The following is a 7393-nucleotide window of genomic DNA, read 5'->3' on the forward strand; positions in this document are numbered from 1 at the left end:
TTCCGTCATAGAGCTTCAGTATGCTGATGGCAGCGTAGTGTGCGCACGCCCAGAGGATGACCTCCAAACCATCCTAAATATCCTAAATATCTTTGTAGAAGCTTACAAAAAGCTTGGCCTATCACTCAACATCCAAAAAAACAAAGTGCTGCACCAACGAGTACAACAAGTTCTCTGCGGCACCACAAATCCAACTCAATGGTGTAATGTTGGAAAATGTCGATCACGTCTCCTACCTAGGCAGTTATCTTTCCAGAAAGCCAGCATTGATGCTGAAATCCAGCATTGCCTGAGCTCTGAGAGTGCAGCTTTCTCCCAATTGAAGTACAGAGTGTTTGAGGACCAGGACATTCGCAGGGAAACCAAAATGCTGTTTTACAAAGATATTGTACTACCAACCTTACTATATGCTTGTGAAACATGGACCACTTATAAACACCATCTCCAACTCCTCGAAAGATTCCACCAACGGTGTCTCCAAAAAATTGTACACATCACTTGGGAAGACAGGCAAACTAATATGAGTGTACTGGAAGAAGCAAAGATCACCAGTGCTGAAGCAATGATTCTTCAACATCAACTTCGTTGGACTGGTCATGTTGTGCAGATGCCTGATGATCCTCTTCCAAAACAACTACTCTATTCTGAACTTAAAAATGGAAAGTGCAATGCTGGTGGTCAGCAAAAGAGGTTTAAAGACTGTCTCAAGGCAAATCTTAAAAAAGATGCAGTATAAACACGGACAACTGGGAAACACTGGCCTGCGAGTGCTCCAGTTGGAGAACAGCCTTTCCCAAAGGTGTCATGGGCTTTCAAGACACTCGAACTCAGGACGCAAGGGAGAAACATGCTAAGAGGATGGCACACTTGGCAAATCCACACCATGATCAACTCCCACCCAGAAACCAATGTCCCCACTGTGGAAGGATGTGTGGATCCAGACTTGGCTTCCACAGTCACTTATGGACTCATTTTTAAAACTGTGTTTATGGAAGACAATCTTACTTGGCTACAAGTGATCACCAAAGAAGAAGAAGAAGAAGTGCATAGTCCAAATAACAATGTGAATCAGGGTGATTTGGCTCAGGATCTCACATTCCTGAACTGGAATACTCTCTTGATAGACAAGCGTCTTAAAGTGGATCAGGGACCCTCTAAGCTTCCGTCACTCTGTGACAGTGCTACAGTGATCATGAAATGGGCATATCTAAGGCCACACTACAACACTTAGAAAAATGATCTCAGTATTTTATGCACTACATTATTTTGATAAATTTTTAAAATGTTGTCACCATAATATGAAAGCATAGTTTAAATATCAGAATGCTTCCATCTAGTATGAATACTGGCTGGGAGAAGGAGGCTCCCTTCTTCTTAAGGCTGGCAGTGGATGTTCAGCATTAGTCTCTGTGCCTTTACAACATCCTTCACTGGCTGGCTGCTTGGATCTGACATTTAGTCTTTCAAGAAGAATAGGCTTATGAAAACCTTGTGCCTTGCTTGGTGAGGCAAGCTTGAGATCTGTCAGCATCTCCATCAATGCGACACAATGCTGGAAGAGGAAGCAAAATGGTAAACAGAGCTTCCTTGGCAAATGTCAGAGTCTGTTGGAGAGAAACTATCTGGAGTAACATCTGGCCCCCAGCCAGAGTCTCTTCCTGGAGAGAGGGAAAGAAGGAGTCTGAGGAAACAAGGAGGGATGATTTGCATGTGCCCAATTCACTCCCCCCGCCCTCTCTATTGCACAACACAATGTAGATATGAGACCCAAGGCCAGAGCTATAGGCATGGGGTAGGGGTTGCTTAGCCCTCCAGGAATATCATTTAGTGCCTTCCTTGGTTTTTCAGGGGGAAAGTATATAGTTAGGCCTGAAGGAGCATCTCCACCCCCATCGTTCAGCCCGGACACTGAGGTCCAGCGCCAAGGGCCTTCTGGCGGTTCCCTGGCTGCGAGAAGCCAAGTTACAGGGAACCAGGCAGAGGGCCTTCTCGGTAGTGGCACCTGCCTTGTGGAACACCCTCCCACCAGATGTCAAAGAGAACAACAACTACCAGACTTTTAGAAGACATCTGAAGGCAGCCCTCTTTAGGGAAGCTTTTAATGTTTAACAGACTACTGTATTTTAATACTTTGTTAGAAGCCACCCAGAGTGGGCAGGGTATAAATAAATAATAATAATAATAATAATAATAATTATTATTATTATTATTATTATTATTATTATTATTATTATACTTATGGAAAGCAAAAGAAAGCATGTAGCTTGTATTTTACCAAACCTGTTCAGCAAGCATTATACTTGATTCCACCTTCCAGCATTTAGGCCTATGAAGGTACAGTGGTACCTTGGGTTACAGACACTTCAGGTTACAGATGCTTTAGGTTACAGACTCCGCTAACCTAGAAATAGTATCTCAGGTTAAGAACTTTGCTTCGGGATGAGAACAGAAATCATGCGACGGAGGTAGTGGGAGGCCCCATTAGCTAAAGTGGCACCTCAGGTTAAGAACAGTTTCAGGTTAAGAACGGACCTCCAGAACAACCATTTTAAACATGGAGACAGGTAACATTAACACTTGACACAGAATTTGTTAGACCTTTGCTTGCATCATGCATCCAGGATAAGTTGCCATAATTTAAGAAGGAAATAGCCAAATTGGAGAGAATTCAGAGGAAAGCTATAAATATGCTAAACAGTTATTAAGGCATGTTATAAACTTTAAGGGAAGTTGAAAGATTAAATGAATCTCTGTTCACTAAAATTTGCTCTTATCTTTCCATTTCATCTGCTAAGATGTTGGTTCAAAAATCACACTTTTGTTTGATCCCATCTTGATTGCTGCAGTGCCCTTCTCTCTGATATTCTTCCTCTTAGTCCTGGATTTGGCAGCTTGTTATCCATTGTCTTGCTTGCATTAAGGGTCAAGACTGCAGCAGGTCTTGAACTGCTCCTAAGTTGACAGGAGTCAGGTAGGAATTTACTGTAACTCACCATTGGTAAAAGGAGTGCAGTGCAGAGACACCAAGCTCTCTGAACAAGGGATTCTCCTGACACCAGCAGCCCAGAGCAGGTCAGATGATAGACCCCACTCCCAACAAAATCTTCTGAATGAAGCTTGCCAACTGATCTGAGTATCTGGGTGCTTGCTCCCGCTGGCAGCAGACCGTGCCATTCAATGTCACAGAAGCTGGATTCGACAGAAGGCCACACAATTATAGCACTTGAATAAGCTAAAGATGATAATATATTCACACTCAATTCTGTCTTATCATTATCTTGAGAGTAGGCACATCACACCACTTTCTTCTTCTTTTTTGTTTGTCACCATCTTAAGTTGCCCATTCTAAATTAATTTGATTTTTTCAAATTGCTTCTCCAAAGAATGAGCTCATACAGAATTTGAAAACTTGATACCAGGGATGCCTGTCACAGGCGAGCTCCTTTCATCGATAAGGACAAAGCAAATGAAAAAGAATGAGTATGGATAAAGGTTTTAATAAAACTAAGAATGTTTCACTTATTTTAAAATTACAGTGAGGGCGTAAAGTAGAACGAAGAGATATTTTCAACAGAGAGCCAATCGTATGGGTGCCTCCTTTGCTTTGCATTTATATTACTGTTTCCACTGCCTGACCCTTGTTTTGCCGCACCATAACAAAGTCATGTTGTACAACAGAAAATTAGCAGCTTGTGTCCAAGGAATTGGACTGGAGATGCAAAGAAGGATAAGCAGAACTACACTAAGTACTAATACTGGCAGAGGAGGAGGAGGAGGAGGAGTTTGGATTTGATATCCCGCCTTTCACTCCCTTTAAGGAGTCTCAAAGCGGCTAACATTCTCCTTTCCCTTCCTCCCCCACAACAAACACTCTGTGAGGTGAGTGGGGCTGAGAGACTTCAAAGAAGTGTGACTGGCCCAAGGTCACCCAGCAGCTGCATGTGGAGGAGCGGAGGCGCGAACCCGGTTCCCCAGATTACGAGACTACCGCTCTTAACCACTACACCACACTGGCTCTCAAGAGGGGACTTGCTTGGTGGTTCTGCCACTCTCAGAAGCTTAGGGTGGGGGTAGGCCAGGAGAGGGCATTCTCTGCGGCAGCCCCTAAATTGTGGAACTTCCTCCCCACAGAGGTGTGTCTAGCAACCTCGGTAAACTGTTACAAGTATGTCTTTGAACTCACATGCATGACCAGCACTTACATGTCTTCACAGACACTAATGAGAGGTTTAGGATGTTTTGCTGGAGTTATAACATGTGTCTCTTATGAACACGTGTCTACCCTCAACCCCATGCCCACAGGAATTTCTTACATAAGAGGACTAAAGAAACCTTGGTTTATTATACTAAATGACAGAATAAATGTAAATACTGCTTCTGACAGCAACATTACGGTTTAAGCAGGCAGCAAATCATACCTTGAGTGGAAGAGGGGCAGAATCCAGCCTGAGATCAGACGGGTACCAGGGTCACAAGAGTTCATAATGGAAGGTCTCCTGTCATATTAGAGTTATGACGATTTTCTTACCTATGCCATGATCTACAGTGATAAGCCACAAAATAAGTTCAGAGGGCACACACACCTCTTCACAATACAGCTTTCAGCAACTGCTGAAGATGCACCTCTTTATGTTTCGGACCCATCGTATTTTCATGTGATTTCATTCTTGGTAGTTGAATTTGTTTAAAATGTTGTATTTTAAATTGTTGTAACCCTCCCTGGGACCTTTGAGTGAAGGGCGGATAATAAATTAAATGATGATTATGATGATGACAACGATGTTTGAATGGTGACAAAGCACACCTGTGAAAGAAGAATTAATGGAAGTGAACTTTCCTCAGGTCTGGCTCATAAGATCATAAGAGTTCTGCTGGATCAGACCAGAAAGCATCTACTCCAACACCCTTCCTATTCCAGCAGCAGCTGGCCAGATGCCAGGTAGCCCACACCTGGGGGATGAAGGCAGCAGGACTCTCCTTATACTTATTGTTCCAAAAATGTAAGAATTAGAACCCTGAGGAAATTTAAAGGTTTTTGCCTGTCACCAAAAGGACATCAGAGTTGGTGCCAGGTAATTCTTCTAGCAATATCAAACTCCTTCAAATAATCATGGCTTCCTCCCACCCTCAAAAAGAAATCATTGGAACTATAGATTGTTAAAGGTGCTAATAATTATTGGGAGGCCCCTATTCCCCCTCAGAAGGGGGAGGAGCAGGGAGTCTCCTAACAATTCTCACCGCCCTTAATAAGGAACAGTTCCCATGAGTCTGCTTTAAATGTATGGTGCTGATGGGGCCTTACTCCCGTGGAACAATAGGATAGCAGCCTTCGTCTTCCTCACCTTCTGCTGTGACAGCAGAAGGGTAGAGGGAGCCCACTACAGGGTGGGCAGGGGCGATTCTTATTTGATCACATGTTTTGCATCAAAGCAAGTTCCATTGCTACCTGGCATGTAGTGGAGGGGCAGGGGTGTGTGGCAGAACAGTCCCTGCAAGACTGTGCAGCAAGGCCTGGTTCCCTCGCCTTCCAGCTGTTGAGGACTCCACCCATTCCCCTCTGACCCAACTGATTAGCCAGTGTTTCTGCTACTGTGGTTGCTGAGCAAGTTTCAGCCTGCTTTCTCCTCACCTCCCCGTGGACCAGCTTCTTGCATGAACAAATGGTCTGGCACTCAGGTGTGACAGACCTTTCTGGTAATGCAATGTGTCCAGCAAGCTCGTAAGATCCAAAATTTAAAAGTTCTGGGAGAAACAAAAAGTAGCATAAAATGAAACAGAAGAGTTCTAAACAACCTTATCTTGAAAGGCACACATAAGATCAATAATCTACCTTGCAGTTGTAAGGGTCTCCTCTAAGCTGTTCAATGACAGGCAAAATCACAGAGAAAAAAGTTTCATTTTATCCCCTGGGATCAGGGAGGGGAAGACTGACAGGTGGTGAGGGACAGCTGTCTCCCTAGTAGCTTCTCAGACTACACACACATTCACTCTGATCAGCTATTATTTTCAATGCAAGGAAGAAGAGTTAAAAGGTGATAAAAGAGGGCATGTTTTTCACTTCCTGCTAGGGAGAAGGGGGAAGGCTAATCCTGTATACAGTGGTACCTTGGGTTAAGAACTTAATTCGTTCCGGAGGTCCGTTCTTAACCTGAAACTGTTCTTAACCTGAAGCATCACTTTAGCTAATGGGGCCTCCCCCTGCCACTGCGTCGCTGCCGCACGATTTCTGTTCTCATCCTGAAGCAAAGTTCTTAACCTGAGGTACTATTTCTGGGTTAGCGGAGTCTGTAACCTGAAGCGTCTGTAACCTGAGGTACCGCTGTATTGGAGAAAAATGGAAGGTGCATAGATGACAGCTTCCTTGCAATGGAGAAGCCTGTCTTTTGTTTATGTTGGGGACAGACATCACAGAGGTCTCCAGATGACTACAGTTCCCATCAGCCCCAGCCAGCAAGGCCAAGAGTGATGAGTGGTGGGAGTGGGAGTCCAACAACGTCTGGAGGGTGACAGATAGGCTACAGATAACACTCACCCATCCATGAGCCTTGATAGGTATTTTATGATTGTTCTCCAAATGGTGTTGAATTTCACTGCTGATGAACAAAAGTGAGGTGCCTGTCTCTGATAAATTGGGATTATTGAATATGCACTTGCATATTTGGATGCAAATTTACAGTACGCTATACCAGAGTGACACTTAAATGGCTTCTTTTCCTGGACCTGTTGCAAATTCCAGTATGCCCCTACCACCAGGAGCTGAGCTTCAAATTTGCAAAGGTAGATCCTAAAGCTTACTGTCAGATTCCAGCTATTTCCAGTATTCAGCAGGAATGAAGGATGAATTCCCCTCAGCTCATCAGAGTTTGCAGGGCATCAGTTGAAGAAGGAGCAAAAAGGGTTTTCTTGTGTCTGTGTGTTTCTTTGTGGCTGATTAGCTGTTTTCCCTGTGTAAAGGTCAGAGGGGGCAGGGTTTCTGTTGAGGCAGGGGATTAGCTGTGGGAGGAGCTTATCAGAGTTTGCAGGGCATCAGTTGAAGAAGGAGCAAAAAGGGTTTTCTTGTGTCTGTGTGTTTCTTTGTGGCTGATTAGCTGTTTTCCCTGTGTAAAGGTCAGAGGGGGCAGGGTTTCTGTTGAGGCAGGGGATTAGCTGTGGGAGGAGCTTATCAGAGTTTGCAGGGCATCAGTTGAAGAAGGAGCAAAAAGGGTTTTCTTGTGTGTGTGTGTGTGTGTGTGTGTGTGTGTGTGTTTCTTTGTGGCTGATTAGCTGTTTTCCCTGTGTAAAGGTCAGAGTTTGCAGGGCAGCAGCGCGCGCCTAGCGGCGCACGCAGTTAAATCCATCTTTTAGATTTAGGGGAGCTAGTCTCAAACGTTTGTTGGGGGAGATCTAGGTGTTT

At 44.2% G+C, this 7393-nt stretch overlaps 1 long non-coding RNA gene across 1 annotated transcript; it reads right to left on the reverse strand.

Annotated features, from left to right (window-relative positions):
* Positions 1 to 1295: 1295 nt before the first annotated feature.
* LOC309538972 lies at positions 1296 to 6724 on the reverse strand. Its single transcript, XR_014222565.1, has 4 exons — positions 6533 to 6724; positions 5630 to 5742; positions 4419 to 4540; positions 1296 to 1552 (listed from the first exon to the last, which is right to left on the reverse strand). It is a non-coding gene; the product is annotated as an uncharacterized lncRNA (long non-coding RNA).
* Between the last annotated feature and the right edge of the window lie 669 nt (positions 6725 to 7393).

This window comes from Podarcis vaucheri (assembly GCF_965113315.1).
Source record: "Podarcis vaucheri genome assembly, chromosome: 8".
Taxonomy (NCBI): domain Eukaryota; kingdom Metazoa; phylum Chordata; class Lepidosauria; order Squamata; family Lacertidae; genus Podarcis; species Podarcis vaucheri.